At 37.7% G+C, this 19981-nt stretch overlaps 1 long non-coding RNA gene across 1 annotated transcript; it reads left to right on the top strand.

Moving 5' to 3' along the window:
• The first annotated feature begins 18178 nt into the window (after window positions 1-18178).
• LOC107799353 (uncharacterized) lies at window positions 18179-18994 on the top strand. The gene is made up of 3 exons (XR_001651102.2): window positions 18179-18298; window positions 18447-18563; window positions 18671-18994. It is a non-coding gene; the product is annotated as an uncharacterized LOC107799353 (long non-coding RNA).
• Window positions 18995-19981: the final 987 nt, after the last annotated feature.

The following is a 19981-nucleotide window of genomic DNA, read 5'->3' as shown; positions in this document are numbered from 1 at the left end:
AGACTAACTAATCACTAATAAAATAATTTAAAAAACTACAAATTATTCACAAATATCAAACACAGAAAGTCAGTCCCCCACCCCATACTTGGTGGGCATAAAGTGTGTTCAATATTCTCCAACAATATGGTAGCAAGATCACCCTCCCAATATTGAACAAGGTAGTAAGACTTATAGTTTACTACCTCGTGTCACTCAATCAAAACAACCAAGTCGTCAAAATCCCACACTTATAACCCTCCCAAATAATGTACTTCAAATTCTTAACTAGGAAAAATTGGGAAAACGTAGGGGGTGAAGGGGAACGGGGGAAACATTATAGTGGAGAGAAGTGGGAAGGGAAACAAAAAGAAAAAGAAAGAAGAAAAAAAATCATACCTGAGTTCTTGTAGAGAGAAGAGGAGCACGAGAGTGAGAGAGAAAACCGCAAAGGTGTACTATCTATGGAGGAATGGCTCATCCTAACAGTAAAAAATCACATCATGAAGGAACCTCTTCTTGACCTTAGATTAGATCTTTGAAGGGAAAACTTCACTTACTATGTAGTTCACATAATCCGCATACCATAGGGCATGATCATGCATGATGGAAAAAAGTTGCATATCAGGAAATGTCTCCTTAATATTTCCACCTTCTTCCATATGCTCATGGTTCTCCAATCGAGACAAGTGATCTGCCACTTGGTTTTCTGTACCTATCCAATCTCGTATTTATACGTCAAATTCCTGCAACAATAAAATCTAGCGCATCAATCTTGATTTGGATTCCTTTTTTGAAAACATAGACCTGATTGTTGCATGATCACTGTGCACTATGACTTTGGTTCCCACAAAGTACGCTCAAAATTTTTTGAATGCCCACACAACCGCCAACAACTCTTTCTAGATGGTGGTGTAATTTAATTTTGCATCATCAAGAGTCTTACTCGCATAGTATATGTAGTGAAATATTTTTTTCTTTCTTTGGCCCAACACAGCGCCAATGGCATGGTCACTTGCATCAGACATAAGTTCAAATGGCAAGGAATAATCTAGTGCCATAATGATTGGCGCAACTACCAACCTCTTCTTGAGCTCATCAAACACTTTAAGACATGCCTCACCAAATTTGAATACCGCGTCCTTTTCGAGCAACCTGCATAATGGAGTAGCAATTTTAGAGAAATCTTTAATAAAGCGTCTATAAAAACCTGTATGTCCCAAGAAACTCCAAAAATCCTTCACAAATATGGGTGATGGCATTGTGGCGATTGCCTCCACCTTAGCCTTGTCAACTTCAATTCTGCTCTTTGAAACTCTATGCCCCAAAACAATGCCCTCTTGCGCCATAAAATAATTTTTTTTACAATTTAGCACCAAATTTATTTCTTCACATTGTGCTAAGACCTTAGACAAATTCTTCAAGCAATCATCATAAGACGACCCAAAAACTGAAAAGTCATCCACGAAGACTTCTACAAACTTTTCTACCATATCAGTGAAAATGGCCATCATGCACCTCTAGAAAGTGGTTGGTATATTGCAAAGTCCGAATGACATCTGCTTAAAAGCTGAAGTACCATAAGGGAATGCAAATATTATTTTTTGTTTATCCTCTGGAGCTATAACAATCTGGTTGTACCCCAAATATCCATCAAAAAAGCAGTAGTACTCATGTCCAACAAGCCTATCCAACATCTGATCAATATATGGGAGGGGAAAGTGATCCTTGCGGATAGCCTCGTTGAGATTCCTATAATTAATAAAGACTCTCCACCCCATCACAGTGCGAGTAGGAATTAGATCATTTTTCTCATTTTTCACAACAGTCATCGCGCCTTTTTAGGTACACATTGCATAGAACTTATCCAATTACTGTCTGAAATAGTAAAGATGACCTCAGCATGCAGCCACTAGATTATCTCTTTCTTCACTACCTCCTTCATAATGGGATTTAGTCTCATTTGTTGTTCGACATTTGGACGATGTCCATCTTCCAAAAAATATTTGTGCATGAAAAACAATGGACTTATTCCTTTGATATCTGTAATGGTCTACCCAATAGCTTTCTTATGCTTACGAAGCACTCATGATAGATTTTATTATTTCAAAGTTTTCAAGCTAGATGAAATGAACACTGCAGTGTTTCAGCATTTCCCAAGTAAGCATAGCGTAAGTGCGTCGGTAGAGGCATAAGCTCCAATTTCGGGGCTTCTTCAATAGATGGTTTAGGAGGAGCCAATGTTAATTATTGATCAAATTCCTCGAATATTCCAAGCCCATGAACATACTTGCATGTAATGTTAATAACTTCCTCAATTTCCTCTACCAGCTCATCTTCACTTTCTCCCCATCCCCCAATAAAGCTCGTTCAAGGGGTCCGTCAGACTCATATAAGGCATCACCGTAGTCACATCATTCTCCCTAATAGAAATTATGGCCAGCTCTTCATAGTGTATTGGAAACTTGACTGCTCTATAAACATTAAAACCCTCCACCTGATCACTCATTCTCATTGTCATTTTCGCTTCATAAACATCAATAATAGTTGGGCATGTGGCTAGGAATGGATGCCCCAAAATATACAGAACTTCCTAATCATGCTCATAGTCCAAAATAATAAAATCATTAGGGAATATGAAAGACACACTTGGACTAACACATCTTCAATCACCCCTTCTAGGCTAGCTAGAGATCGATCTGCTAATTGCAATGTCACTGTGGTGGGTCTAGGATCACTCAATCCTAATTGTCTGAACAGAGATAGCGGCATCAGATTTATGCTCGCTCCATGATCATATAAAGCTCTTCCAACTGAATGCTTACCATTCAATATGAATAGTGAAACTCCTCGGGTCCTTTAACTTATGAGGTAACTTACTTTGGATTCATGAACTACAATCTCCTGTGAGTTTCACAATTTCGAACTCAGCTAACCTCCTTTTGTTTGCCACAATGTCTTTGATATATTTTGCATATTTGGAAACTTCTTACAAGATGTCTACCAAAGGAATATTGATTCGTACTTGCCTCAGAATATCCAAAAACTTCTTGTATGAAGCATTATCCTTCACTTTTTGCAATCTTTAGGGGAACGAGGGTGGTGGCTTAGCTACTACAGGTGATGGTGGCTTCGTCACCCCCTCTTTTGCCAGCCTTTCTTCAATAATTTCTTATGATGCCTCATCTTCCATATTAACCTATTTTTCTGCAAAACTGACTTGTTTCTTCTTTTTGGATGGTACTTCCACCAACTCTCTTCAATTCCGCAGTGTCACAGTATTAACATGGACCTTGGGATTAGCTTCGGTGTCACTTGGAAGGACCTCAGTTGGCCGAGTATTTTGGGCGCTAGCAAGTTACCCTATTTGGCATTCCAGATTTCGAATATATATTGCTTGTTTCTGATTGTCAGTCATTATCTTCTTTATCATCTCTTCAATATTACCCATTGGGTTGGTGGGTTGTTCAACCTCTGGTGGTCGAAATTGCTGCTGAGGAGCTTGCGGCCTGTATTAATTCTTAGCACCTTGATTTTCATCCCTTGAAAAGTTTGGATGGTTTCTCTAGTTCGAATAGTAGATATTCCCATACTAGTTAACCTGTCCTTGATTTGCATTCCCCACAATGCATAATGACTCTGTATTAGGTGGGCATAGATCACTTGTGTGGCCTTATCCACAAACTTCACAAAATTCATGTATTTGCTGCACTAGTTGGGCTTGCAGTTTATTTAGAACCATAGCCATTTTATTGAATGGATTTTCCAATGTAGCCACTTGTGATGACAATGCAGACACAACATCTAACTCAAGGACCTCAGCGGTTTTGTGGACTGTATGTCTCCCTATTTCACCTTACCAATCAGGATTACTTTTGGAGAATTTGTTCAAGAGAGCATCGATCTCATCAAATAGTTTCTCCAATCCTTGACCTCCGGCTGCAGCATCGACCACAATCTTGGTTTCACGGTGTAGCCCCTCTATGAAAGTATGAGCCAACACCTCATTAGTCTGATTATATTAAGGGCAATCTCGAAGAAACCTCTTGAACCTTTCCTAAGAAGAATATAAGAACTCGCCTTCTCTCTATTTAAAAGCGACTATCTCACTTCTGATTTTTGCTGTCTTGCCTGAAGGAAAGAAACGCGCTAAGAACTTGTGAGCTAGATAGTTCCAGGATGTGGTGGATCTAGTTGGTTACTGTCACGACCCAAAATCCGATTAGTCATGATGGCACCTAACCTAACCCGCTAGGTAAGCCAATTATCAACTATCCAATTCCAATGAATTTAGTAAGGCAATTATTTAAAAGAAAATATATGAAACCAATACATATCCCCAAAAACTGGTAGTACAAATCATGAGCTTCTAAGAATAGAGTTTACAAAACTGGTATGAAATAATACATCATTTGTTCGCAATGTACATGAACATATTTTTATAAATCTAAGGCTACCATAAACAAGAGGCAGCTGCAACCGAAACGCAGGTACATCTTCAGATCCAGCTCCCAACGAACACAAAAGCATCAGCAGCCAATATTTGCACGTAAGGTGCAGAAGAGTAGTATCAGTACAACCGACCCCATATACTCAATAAGTAACAAACCTAATCTTAGGTTGAAAGTAGTGACGAGCTTTTACAAAGGTCGGGTCCAAAACCAATAGTCCACAACAGTCCATAACAACGTAAAGCAAATAATACAAGAAGTAACTCAGAGATAAAATGCTCAGCTAAATCATGATTTCTAAAAATAGTTCTTCCTTTCAAGTACATCAGTGAAAACTCAAATCCTTTGCCGAAGTTGCCAAATATATGAATAAGTTTGAAAATAATAATTTTCCCAAAATCCTTTCAATAATGAATGAGATGTTTCATTTTCTTTCCAGATATCCCGTGTAAAACAAATGCATCACTATGCCCATCTGTCAACATGTGTGAGAAATCATGAATGATGTGATACTGGACAGCATGAGGAAAATACATCTCTATCCCTGTATGTCATGTGTGCATGTCATTGCGATGCAAATCAGTGATAAAATCATATGCATACTCTTAGAGTATCATTTCACTCAGTCCTCCCAGTCACTCAGTCCTCTCAGTCCCTCAGACCTCAAAGTTACTCGGTCCTCATAGTAGTCACTCACTTCTCATAGTCACTGAGTCCTCCCAATCGCTCGGCATCAGCACTCGGCACCCGCACTTAGTAGGTACCTGCGCTCATTGGGGTGTGTACAGACTCCAGAGGGGCTCCTTCAGCCCAAGCGCTATAATCTGCATTGACAGCTAATGTGCTATAATAAAGCCTATAAGGCCTGCTGCAGCGGGCAGCCCCGATCCACATAATAATAAAGTATATAAAGCCAATATGGCATGTTGCGGCGTGCAGCCCGTTCCCATAATTATCCTTACAATCAGGCCCTCAGCCTCACTCAGTCATCAATATCTCCAGTCTCTCGGGATCACAATGTCATGAAACTAGCCCAAAATAATGATATGATGAATCAATAAATAGCAACAGAGACTGAGAGATGATATGAAATAAATGAACGTGACTATGACTGAGTATAAATCTTCAATTTAAACAAATAATTCACAGCAATATGACCTCTGTGGTACTAGCTCATAGCCTTAACATGATTTTTAATATAATTTTCAGCTCAATTTCTTTAACACATAGAACTACATAGAAAATGCCGAGATTATTTAACTACAAAATTTCGCGGAACCAATTATGTCACAATTTCTATGGTGCACGCCCATACGCCCATCACCAAGCATGTGTGTCACCTCCCAATAATTCACATAATACATATATTCAGGGTTCATAGCCTCAGCTCCAATATTAGAAGAGTTACTTACTTCGAACAAGACGAATCCAACGTCGAGCAAGCTAAACAATGATCCAGAAATCCCATTCTGCACGTATCAACTTCTGAAACGCTCGAATCTAGCCACAATTAATTCGATTCAGTCAATATCAATTATTGTAATTAATTCCATAAGGAAATACTAATTTTCCAATACAAATCCGAAATTAACTCAAAAATTGCTTGTGGGGCCCACATCTCGGAACCTGACAAAAGTTACAAAATATGAACGCCCATTCAACCACGAGTCCAACCATCCAATTTTATCAAATTCCGATATCAACTCGACCCTCAAATCTTCAAGTTAAAGTCTATGAAAGTTTCTACTATTTTCAACCCAAAATACTAATATGTTGATAAAACCAACAATAGATTCGTATAATCTAACCAAAACTGAGTTAGCATCACTTACCCCAATCCATATGGTGAAAATCGCCTAAAATATCGCTTCAATCTGAGCTTCATAGCTCCAAATGTGTTAAAATGGTCGAAACCTCAAAATATAGCTTCTGTCCAGGCATTTACTCTTCATGATCGCGGAAAATGCTTTGCGATCGCGAAGCACAAAAATTTCCATCCCAAAATTTGCCCTTTGCGATCGCGGAAAACCACTCGCGATCGCGAAGAACAAACTCCCCAACTCTTCCATACAGCCTCTAGTTTAATGGTCAAAATGTTTTGTACAATACTCCAAATGACAAATTATTTTGACTTTATGAACACTAGACATTAAGAGCTACAACTTTCATTTTTGGATCATCTATAAATTTCTTATAGATTGCGAGAAATAAGCTTCCAAAGTCGGGTAAGTGTAGCAGAGATTTTGTTCTACGCGATCGCGAAAGAGCTTTCGCGGTCACGATTCACAAGGCCCCAAACTGCTGTTTGCTCTTCGCGAACGCGACCAAATGTTCGCGATCGTGATGCACACCTCTGTAGACAGAAACCAGCAATTTAAAATGGCCTAGAAATGGTCGGAAACCACCCTGAAACTCACCCGAGCCCCTCGGGACCTCAACCAAATATACCAACAAGTCCTAAAATATCATACGAACTTAGTCGAAGCCTCAAATCACATCAAACAATACTAAAACCATGGATCATGCCCCAATTTAAGCTTAATGAAACTAAGAAATTCTAACTTCTACATTCGATGCTGAAATCTATCGAATCAAGACCGATTGACCTCAAATTGTGCACACAAGTCATAAATGACATAACGGACCTATTCCAATTTTCAGAATCGGATTCCGATCCCGATATCAAAATGTCAACTCCCCGGTCAAACTTCCAAACTTAAATTTCCATTTTATCCATTTCAAGCCTAATTTAGCTACGGACTTCCAAATAATTTTTCGGACACACTGCTAAGTCCAAAATTACCATACGGAGCTATTAGAATCATCAAAACTCTATTCCGGGGTCGTTTACATGTAAGTCGATATCTGGTCACTATTTTAACCTAAGCTTTAAAGACTTGGATTTAATTCTTCCAAACTAACTCTGAAATACCTGAAAACCAAAACTGATAGTTCACACAAGTCATAATACATCGTATGAAGGTATTCAAGACTTCAAGTAGTAGAAAGTAGCATAAATGCCCTAAACGACCGGTCGGTCGTTACATTCTCCCCCACTTAAACATACGTTTATCCTCAAACGTGCCAAGAGTTGTTTCCAAGCCCTCGAATCTCTATTCTACCTTACCATGCACATACCTGGGGGTGATCTCACGCCAACTTATTCCATATATGCCCGACAACACAATACAATTGAAGATCATTACTTTAACCTTAGTCTGTAAAACCCTTGTAATTTAATTCCCAACATTCTGAATTTCTTACAAGACCCGAATCTCATATTTACACACTCTATAAGTCTGAACAAGTTGCATCGAGCCATAACCATAACCACGAATACAATCACATAACATACTATACCACTTGCATGCTCGTAGCACCATTCCTGATCATAGTAGCTACTCCAAAACCAACTCGGTACTGATATTAAACCCCATATCAAACAAAACCTCGTGCCAAAACCTTCGTACACTGCTGATAATGAAAGAAACACGCGAAAATCTCATGACCCCTTATCAGATCAACAAGTCATGGAGCTCTCTCGCCCCAACTATAACCATAATCACTTCTTAAGCCAACTTTCAATATTATACTCCCGAATATATCGTAATCAAACCTGATAGTACCCATTCAAGGTCTATTGACCTTATATTATTAAACAAAACTATCCCACAGACACGCCACATCAATATAACTCCAGCCACCACTACGCAATACGTGTACCCAAATATGGGGGATGTCTCAAGGAAGAGAACCATATTGCAAGTTCAACAAGCACCACCACAACCACAATGTTACAACCAACTCCTCAAATTTAGTGAAGAGGATAACCGTAGGCACATGTGCACAATTGTAGAGAAAAGAAATTAATGAATCAGATAAATTATCATAGAAATAAAATTCCCAAACACGGCACAGACAACTCACGTGCCAATAATATGAATCGCCCGGCATAGTCACAAGCCTCCAGTCCCAGCATATCATACAGGAAAAATTAAACAAGTACACTCATATATGATAATGAAATAAGATTCTCATGCTCTTGGACTGGTATAAATAACACGTCATAGTGTAAGCATGTGCAAAGTCAGCTATCACACTTCAAATCGACAATTTAACGCAGAAATAGTAACTACCCCGTTTATTGAGGGAATTAGCCTCTTTGTAACCTCAAGTGTAGCTCAGATAGTTCTCAACAAAGGTAAGAACACGAGAACATTATAACTTTATGCTTAACAATCAACTCTAGGCATATCATAGCATAAGCATTCTTTCGAGTATAAATACCTGCCCCAATGCCCGCACATTGGCTCAAATCTCACATATATGCACACTTATAGTACGTAGCTATCACAAATAATTAGCACAACTAGTGCCTCCACTGAGTTAAAATAAAATACTCACCTCAAATAGACCACAACCTGAAACAATATACTTTTGAGAACTCCCAGTCTCCAAATTCATCGAACTCATGAATCACCGTAACTGATCCCAACTCCAGCACTACAATGACTAACACATCTTCTATTTACGATAATCCCATGAGGAATACTTTCATAATTCTTCTGTGCCACATAGCAATAATTTGAATATCCACAGTCTATCAACCAGGTGAGTAATGCAATACCGATGAACATCCGTAAGTCAAAACACATTGCGCCTTCTGAAATGCGCACCCTTCTCAGGAATTACCGAGCAGTTATAACATTCATCGAAATATCTGAAACTGACCATGATGTCCAACATTAGTTACCTTATCTTCAAGGCTGAACTGTCATATTGTACATGTAAATCATAATCCTGTACAATACACCATATCTATTATGACATCATGTGACAAGCACAAGAATCCCATTATCAACTCTGAGTCACCAGTAAATTACATACCCGGTTATTTAGAAACCTTCCTCTTGCTTCCTTCTAGGAGGAAATCACAATACACAACACATTTCCCACACCAGTAGAAAATATCTGGTTCAAACCATGGTAGAAACCATCAAGATCACTTTGAAATCCATCTACACATAACCAAGCTATTAGAACTAAATTTCTCTAACTCGACCAAACCATGTAGGTCACAAAAACCCAAGAATATTGCCACCAAAACATCTGTAGAGTCTCACCACATCATAATTATCCCTATAAATACTACAACCGAAACACCCACTCTAAAAATACCTTATTTGAGTCTAAGGCCGTTTCATTCACCTTCCCGATACCAAAATATTAAATCCATAATTATATACAAAAATGCCATAAGTCTCGACACCATCCAACTTAAATCTCAGATTTTAGCCATAAATAAATCCGCCACAAATTCTCAATTGTTACATATTAATCTTGAATCCATTAGAACTTTCTGGAGAGTCATCCACTCTGCTCAAATATCAATTGCACCACTCAAACAGGCCGAAAGACACATGCCCCATTAGCACAACAACACCCAAAGAAGTACCCCTACCTTAACACCACCAATCAAATTCATACTCTGTGCGCACTACATCCTTCACAAATAACAACTCACTTATTCCATGATTTTCATATATTCATAAGTGCAATATAACCCGTATCCAGGAATTTCCTTATTCGAGTCATCCTCGATCTCAATCTCTGCAAGACATAACTAACCCACAAGTATGCCTCAGCCCAAAACTAAACCTTTACATATAACTATGAAATTGAATTGTCAATAGCAGACTCCCTCACTTGGCTCAAAGCCATAGATTAAAACACTCGATAACTCACAATACCCATACTCTATTACTGCCTTAATACCGCAGTCAGTTCAACAAAAATTCTTCTCAGGCCCATGCAACACCAACCATAAAATACCTCAATCATCCGGTAATCTCGCATTCATTCTCTTGAAAGTCAAGTCAACTTTCTCAACTAGATTCAAATTCAAATCTCAACACATATAACCCGCTGGTAGAAAAGAAACTCTCCAATCAACATTATAAGAAACACACATACTTAGCCTCAAATTGGCATCTTGTTATACCCTCTCGCATCCATAATTACTACGCAATCACTTAATTTTCCTGAGTCCAAACTCATTAACAAGACATGAAAATTTAATTCTCTCCACAATTAAACTGCATGACAGATCCTTCAACACACTCACAATTTGAGATTGTACGTCATATCAAACGAAAATCAAGCACCCAATGGCCCTCTTTACATTCCAAGGAAACACTTCTCGTCACACTCACATCGTCTTAACACATCCCGCAGTTACATAATACTCATCACAAAGCCATTTCACCGCTCATCGAGCAACAAATTCCACTCGTAGGGACATTACCAGACATATGAGTCCAAATGTACAAGTTACAACTGAAGCTACCGAGCTTAAGCTGCGGTTCAACCATGGCCTCAAGTCCTCCAGACTGGCCCATCACCAAAACACATAATACACATCTCGAACCTCGTTCATAGAATCATAAGTCGGCAATGCACAGCTGATACCGAGCGCTCATGTGCGCATATGAATGCGTGGAAGGAATTCAAAGAGTTATGTTTCAAGCTAAATCAACTCCACACGATAAGGAAAGAAAGATGGGAAATTATCCTAAATGCCATGTAGCCCCTCGAAGATAAGTATGGACGTCATCATACCGATCCGCAAGACTCTACTAGACACTTGCTCATGACTCATAGAACCTATGAACCTAGAGCTCTGATACCACCTTGTCACGACCCAAAATCTGACTAGTCGTGATGGCACCTAACCCAACCCGCTAGGTAAGCCAATTATAAACTATCCAATTCCAATGAATTTAGTAAGACAATTAATTAAAAGAAAATATATGAAACCAATACATTTCCCCAAGAACTGGTAGTACAAATCATGAGCTTCTAAGAATAGAGTTTACAAAACTAGTATGAAATAATACATCATTTGTTCGAAATGTACATGAACAGATTTTTATAAATCGAAGGCTACCATGAACAAGAGGCAGCTATAACCGGAACGTAGGTACATCTTCAGATCCAGCTCCCAACGTACACAGCAACATCAGCAGCCAACATCTGCACGCAAGGTGCAGAAGTGTAGTATGAGTACAACCAACCCCATGAACTCAATAAGTAACAAACCTAATCTTAGGTTAAAAGTAGTGACGAGCTTTTACCAAGGTCGGGTCCAAAATCAATAGTTCACAACAATCCATAACAACGTAAAGCAAATAATACAAGAAGTAACTCAAAGATAAAATGCTCAGCTAAATCATGATTTCTAAAAATAGTTCTTCCTTTCAAGTACATCAGTGAAAACCCAAATCATTTACCGAAGTTGCCAAAAATATGAATAAGTTTGAAAACAATAATTTTCCCAAAATCCTTTCAATAATGAATGAGACGTTTCATTTTCTTTCCAGATAACCCGTGTAAAACAAATACATCACTATGCCCATCTGTCAACATGTGTGAGAAATCATGAATGATGTGATACTGGACAGCATGAGAAAAATACATCTCTATGCATGTATGTCATATGTGCATGTCAATGCGATGCAAATCAGTGATAAAATCATATGCATACTCTCAGAGTATCATTTCACTCAGTTCTCCCAGTCACTCAGTCATCCTAGTCCCTCAGACCTCACAGTGACTCGGTCCTTACAGTAGTCACTCACTCCTCATAGTCACTCAGTCCTCCCAATCGCTCGGCATTGGAACTCGGCACTCGCACTCAGTAGGTACATGCGCTCACTGGGGGGGTGTACAGACTCTGGAGGGGCTCCTTCAGCCCAAGCGCTATAATCTGCACAGACAACTCACGTGCTGCATGGACAACTCACGTGCCCACAAACAACTAACGTGCTATAATAAAGCCTATAAGGCCTGCTGCAGCGGGCAGCCCAGATCCACATAAAAATAAAGTATATAAAGCCAATATGGCTTGTTGCGGCGTGTAGCCCGATCCCATAATTTTCCTCACAATCAGCCCCTCGGCCTTACTCAGTCATCAATCTCTCCAGTCTCCCGGGCTCAGAATGTCATGAAACTAGCCCAAAATGATGATATGATGAATCAATAAATAGCAACAGAGACTAAGATATGATATGTAATGAAATGAATATGACTGAGTATAAATCTTCAATTTAAACAAATAATTCACAGCAATATGACCTCTGTGGGTCTCAATAATACTGGCACATAGCCTCAACATGATTTTTAATATGATTTTCAACTCAATTTCTTTAACACATAGAACTACATAGAAAATGCCGAGATTATTTGACTACAAAATTTCACGGAACCAATTATGTCACAATTACTATGGTGCACGCCCACACGCCCGTCACTTAGCATGTGCGTCACCTCCCAATAATTCACATAATACATATATTCAGGGTTCATACCCTCAGCTCCAAGATTAGAAGAGTTACTTACCTCGAACAAGACGAATCCAATGTCGAGCAAGCTAAATAATGCTCCAGAAATCCCATACTGTACGTATCAACTTCTGAACGGCTCAAATCCAGCAACAATTAATTCGATTAAGTCAATACCAATTATTGTAATTAATTCCATAAGGAAATACTAATTTTCAAATAAAAATACGAAATTAACTCAAAAATTGATTGTGGGGCCCACGTCTCGGAACCCGACAAAAGTTACAAAATATGAACGCCCATTCAAATACGAGTCCAACCATACCAATTTTATCAAATTCCGACATCAACTCGACCCTCAAATCTTCAAATTAAAGTCTATGAAATTTTCTGCTATTTTCAACCCAAAATACTAATATGTTGATAAAAACAACAATATATTCGTATAATCTAACCAAAACCGAGTTAGAATCACTTACCCCAATCTGTATAGTGAAAATCGCCTCAAATATCGCTTCAATCCGAGCTCCATAGCTCCAAATGTGTTAAAATGGCCGAAACCTCAAAATATAGCTTCTGTCCAGGCATTTACTCTTCGCGATCGCGGAAAATGTTTCGCGATCGTGAAGCACAAAAATTTTCAGCCCAAAATTTGCCCTTCGCGATCGCAGAAAACCACTTGCGATCGCGAAGAACAAACTCCCTAACTCTTCTAGACAGCCTCTAGTTTAATGGTTATAACGTTTTGTACAAAACTTCAAATGACAAATGGTTTGACTTTCTGAAAACTAGACATCAAGGTATACAACTTTTATTTTTGGATCATCTCTAAATTCTTTATAGATTACGAGATATAAGCTTCTAAAGTCGGATCAGTGCAGCACAGATTTTGTTCTACACGATCGCGAAAGAGCTTCCGCGATCGCGATTCACAAGGTCCCAAACTGCTGTTTGCTCTTCGCGAATGCGACCAAATGTTTGCGATCGCGATGAACACCTCTGTAGACAGAAATCAACAATTAAAAATAGCGTAGAAATGGTATGAAACCACCCCGAAACTCACTCGAGCTCCTCGGGACCTCAACGGAATATACCAACAAGTCCTAAAACATCATACGAACTTAGTCGAAGCCTCAAATCACATCAAACAATGCTAAAATCACGAATCATGCCCCAATTCAAGCTTAATGAAACTTAGAAATTCTAACTTCTACATTCGATGCCGAAACCTATCGAATCAAGTCCGATTGACCTCATATTTTGTACATAAGTCATAAATGACATAACAGACCTTTCCAATTTCCAGAATCGGATTCTGACCCCGATATCAAAAAGTCAACTCCCCGATCAAACTTCCAAACTTAAATTTCTATTTTAGTCATTTCAAGCCTAATTTAGCTACGGGCTTCCAAATAATTTTTCAGACACGCTCCTAAGTCCAAAATCACCATACGGAGCTATTGGAATCATTAAAACTCTATTTGAGGTCGTTTACATATAAGTCGACATCCGGTCACTATTTTAACCTAAGTTTTAAAGCCTTGGATTTCATTCTTTCAAACTAACTCTGAAATACCTGAAAACCAAAACCGATAGTTCACACAAGTCATAATACATCGTATGAAGGTATTCAAGACTTCAAATAGTAGAAAGGAGCATAAATGTCCAAAACGCCCGATCGGGTCATTACAGTTACAGACTCAACCATCTATTTTCTTCGCCCAACAGAGAGAAAGGAAATAGTGTAAGTCTCACACAGTCCAATGTGATTGCGGTTATGATATAAGTATCACTGATATTCAAGAAATTCAAATTATGTCATTGCGGATCCTCATGTGGTAGACCTATAAGTGTTTTGTTTGCATGTAGCAGCTGGATCATGCTCTATTTAAGCTTAAAGTGCCCGGTGATTCTAGGCTTCACCATGCTAGAGGTGACATTAGCGATGGTGGGCATCACCACCTCCTGCACCGCTAATGGTTGCGCATCTGCCATCTCAGCAGGTAGTTGAACAAGTGCCTGAAGATTATTTGCATCGCTTGCTTCTCTCAACCTTCTGTGAAATGTTCTCTCAAGTTCTGGATCAAAGTCTTGAATTCTATCTTGGCTCCTGAACCGTCGCATTCAAGCAAAGTTCCTAAGATTAGAGCAACCAACAAGAAAATCTAGACTCAATGAAATAAACAACAAAAGCTAAAGCTAGTAAAACAATCAATATTCAATTCCCTGGCAACGGTGCTTAAAACTTATTGCTCCTAAATACACACGCAAGTATACATTGTAAACAAGTAATATAGTGATGAATAGAGTGTCGAACCCACAGAGACTTGTCGTTAACTACCTACTAATTTCAACTAAAATTGTTATCAAGTCAAGTTAAGAAATTGATTGAGTTTTTATTATTATTAACTAAAATAAACTATTAGAACAGAGAATTAACGTAGCACAGCAGAAAATTGATTGTTGTTGTGAATTCAATAGGGAAATTTATTCCAGTTGTGATCGGTTCACTAATCCTATTGTATTCTAGTTAATTCTCCTTTTATGCAATTCACTTATAGTTTTTAATTCACCGAATTATATATGCTCGTATTACTCTTCCGAATTACTACACTCATGTTCATGATGGATTAACGCTTATATTTTAATGAAATTAATCTAGCAAGAACGCATTAAGACCACAGTATATAATTAAGTATGGTAATTAGGTATAATCATATACTAACCATAAATTCACCCCCAACTTTAGAGATACGATCATTCCCTCTTCAATTCTTCTTTAATCTAAACGTAGCTTTATCAAGCATAATCTAGATAGTGAATAGAACTTGACCGTTCGCCAGATAAGCAAGCAATTACACACAGAATAGAAAAAATAACCATATAATAATAAATTATAATTAAGGAGAAGTTAACGTCAAACAATAATATCCATGGCTAATTATAACTCCAACACTTTTGGGTCTTAGCCACACATGACAATACTACTCAAATTCCCAAGTGTTTGAATGATTGAAAATACTAATAAAAATGAAAGAAAACTGATAATCCTTGCTCTTGAGTGATCCTCACGTGTAATCTGCTCTCAAAGTAGCGTCCCTCCCCCTTCAAATTAGGTTTAAAATAGTTTCTATACGAGTTGGGGTCGTGTAGGGCGGTAAAAACCAAGTCTCAAGCGAAATAGAAGAAATCTCAGCCCCAGCATCCAGAACAATGCGTCGCTGACCTTGCCTTGAGTTGGGAGGTGAGAAAATTTTGGGTTTGCCTCCAGCGCCCCAGGTAGCGCGGGGCGCTTCCCTTCCCCATTGTGCTCTTTTCTTCTCTTTTTGCTCCATTTCTTTCCCTTTTCCTCCAAATTGCTTCCAGATAGCTCCTACACATAGCAATGCCAAAATTTAGCTCAAATTATCACAAAACACGTGAAAATACATAAGATTCGAGTAAAATGTGAGGCGGCATGCATATAAATACAAATACTTTTAGCCGAATATCAGCACCCCACACTTAGACTCTTGCTCTCCCTCGAGAAATATAAAACCTTACTACCCCAACAAATTCAACATATCATATCATGACGGAGCAAATTGCCATTAAACATACACTCTACCCTTGACTATAGTTGATACCGATAATTAAGCATAGGCATACGAAATTCACATACTTTTGTACCTCAACATGCCAAAGTATAAGTAGCCCCATCAAAGACTTCAAACAATCTACCCATAACCACCTCACCTCAACGACTCGTTACCACTAAGCATCTTCAACTCGCGCACTCACCCAAGAAGAAAAGTTTAATAATATCACTTATCCGTTATAAGACCATGTGCGCTCACTATAGAACAAGAGAGTGAATATAAAGACAGTCCACATATTCAAATATGACATTGAACATAAATTAAGGACATCGCATATATGAATAAAATATCACTCACTCTCAATAGGGAATTTATGTGTATCCTATGGCTGTACTATAGGCTTTTCCGTAGTGTATGTCTATACTAATTTAAACTTGCCAAGTGTAGGATCAATTAAGTCTTTTCATATTGTAATGTAGGCAAAGGGACATGTAGGATAGATTTGGATATTAGTGACTAACCCTCCTATGCACTTTAATACACTACACTCAACTTTCAAGCACATATTATTCATAAACAACTCAATACGTTGCCACGGAACCATACACAATTTAGCCCTTCTCGTTTAAGCTCATCTATGTCACCCCTAGCACGAATTAAGAAGAATAGGATATGTGTTTTCTCTTTTTTGCATATCAATATTTTTCCCATTTCTTTATTTTATTTTATTTTTTTTTCCTTTTTTTTTTCTTTCAAACACTCTCCTTACATTGAGTTTCTCGGCTAAATGTCTTTCATAACATTAGTGAACCTTTTGGCCCTTCCATGGTTCCACCAAAAAGCTACTCTCAAGATCTCGCCTTACTTCTTCTAGCGATTAAGTGATTTTGGAGGTAAAGGTTCAATAAAATTCGGTTAAGAACAAGAATGGGAATACGGCTTGTAATGTGGGTACAAAGAAAAATATCTATAGGCTCAAATGGGCTAACTACAAATAATTTTATATGTGGTCGGCAAGTGAATCCATGATCAATCAACGAAATGCCTACATCATATACTAGATTAGCACAACTTAATGATTTCACTTCGACTAACACACGGCACACGTTTTAGACTAATACAAGATAGCACAGAATATCAACTAAGCCTCACATCACAATGCACATGACTCAATCGTGACGGTTCCGTTCCAACTCTCAAGTCAAAGCAAGTAGACACATAGTTGAAAAATATTAAGCAACAAGGGGAATTATTACTGTAACGTAAATATGACAGCATCGAAAACGTCAAAATGGTATCTAGGGGCAACTTAGTTTCCTTCTTATCCTACTCCTACAAAGATAAAAATACCTAGTTCAAAATAACATCCCTTGAAAAAGAACCGGTGCCCAAAGAAAACCCAAGGGGAATTATTACCTACTACGACTAACTAAAAATAAAAAGGAAAATCTTTTTGATGTTTTTAATTGGATCAATCTTCTATATTTTTTTACCCAGACTTGGAATAGATTATATTTTTACATACTCAAATTGTCGAGTTTGCATCATACAACGTGTTTTAAAATTTCGTGGAAAATATTCTACTTTAAGAAATTATTTGATGGATTATATTCCGTAAGACAAAGGCGATCTTTGTTGAAACGGAAAAAGGGCTATATATGTCCCTCTACTATCGGATATTAGTTATTTATATCCTCCGTTATACTATTCGACGTTTCTTACGCCTGTTGTTAGTCTTTTAAACAAATCTATCTCTCCCATTAACGGACCTAGTCTGTGCGGACAACGTGGCATATTTTTGGAACCCTAGACCCTTTTCTTTTTTTGGAACCCTAGACCCTTTTCTTTTCCCAACCCTTACTAAATCCATATATCAATAATAAGAAGCCATCTTATTTTCTTCCCAAAAATTAGGGTTTAGACTCCATCGTTTTAGTTGGCTATACTCAGGGTAATTACTTAGTTATTTGTACCTTTCACAGTACATCTACATATATATTTGTTCCTTAGGAAGAATTTCTCTAAAATAAAATAAATTTGTAGAGATAAGTTTGTAATGCGTTACTAATAATTTGATCTAACTTATCTTTGGGATGTAGAATTTCCATGGAGGAGTTGAGGCATTCCACGTGAAGACTGTTGACACCACTAGAGCTGGTGATTCTTTTGTTGGTGCCCTTCTAACTAAGATTGTCGATGACCAATCCATTCTTGAGGTAATAATTAATCAGTAATACCTTTATTATTTCTTACCCAAATTAAGCTCGTTTAAACTAAACAAATATTGGGGATTAATTAATTTGTGGAAAAACTAAAAATGTAGGATGAAGCAAGATTGAGGGAAGTACTAAGGTTTGCGTGTGCATGTAGAGCCATCACAACAACCAAGAAAGGAGCAATCCCAGCTCTGTCTGCTGAATCTGAAGCCCTCAGTTTGCTTAAGGAAGGAGCATAGAACGAAGAATATGTTACCCTTTTAATTCTTTTTTAATCGTGATGTATTTCGCCCCTTCATGAGTTTTTGTTTTCAATCAATTAAGGTAGTAGCAGCGTTTCATTTTTCACTTTCGGGGTTTGATTTTAATGATTTCTTGCAATGATGAAAGATAATGCATTAAGGCACTTAATAAATTAAGCTTTCTTCCTACTGATTTGTCGCTGGAATTTTTATTTTTACCTGTCATTTGGAGTTGCTTTCTTTTTCATCATTTGAGAAGAAAAGAAGATGGCTTCTTATTATTGATATGGGTTTAGTATGGTTTTCGGGTATGGATCTTGGATTAGGAAGAAAAAGGGTTTGGGGTTCTAAAAATGTGCCACGTGTTCAGTTTGGGTCCGTTAATGGGAGGGGTAAATTTGTTAAAAAGGCTAACGGCAAGGGTAAGAAATGTCGAATAGTATAACGAAGGATATAAATAACTAATAGTATAACGAAGGATATAAATAACTAATATCCGTTTCTAAGGACATATATATATATATATATATATATATATATATATATATATATATATATATATATATATCCCGCCTTGTTGAAATCTACATGGAAAGCAAAGGAATACATCATTACAAAATCAATGCTTATCTCGCTTTACAATAAATCAATGCAGAAACCAACTTTATTAATTACTGTATCTATGACTCTGGTCACGACAGATTTCGCTTCTGAATTTTGTCGGTAGATTAATTATAAACGTACTTCTTTTTCTTTCTTTGCTTTTGACTATTAGAGTAAAATCGATTGGAATTTTATCAAATGAGCATTGCACCAAGTAAAATACTAGTTATCTTGTGATATTTCCATTAACATTCAAACCTAAAATGGACACTATTCCTTTTTTTTTTTCACGGGGCTTCTTGCTCTGGAGATTAGAAGAGAAAAGTACTGCTACGTAACAGTAAACTAAATAATGTAATAAAAAACTAAACTAACTTTCACCAGATTCACGCGTACAGTAAAAAAAAGATACTCTGTGTTCTATTGGCTTTTCTGCAGTAATAAACAAAGAATATTTTAGATTCCATTCCTCTTTAAGTTGTGCTAGCATTCAAAAGAGATAGTGCAATAAGGGGTGGATGGAGCTTGAAGGCACCGGGATCATTTGAACCCGATGCTTTTTAAGCGGCATAT

This window comes from Nicotiana tabacum, chromosome 13 (genome assembly GCF_000715075.1).
Source record: "Nicotiana tabacum cultivar K326 chromosome 13, ASM71507v2, whole genome shotgun sequence".
Classification (NCBI taxonomy): domain Eukaryota; kingdom Viridiplantae; phylum Streptophyta; class Magnoliopsida; order Solanales; family Solanaceae; genus Nicotiana; species Nicotiana tabacum.
The sequence above is the reverse complement of the archived record's forward strand: the minus strand, read 5'-3'. Positions and strand labels throughout refer to the sequence as shown.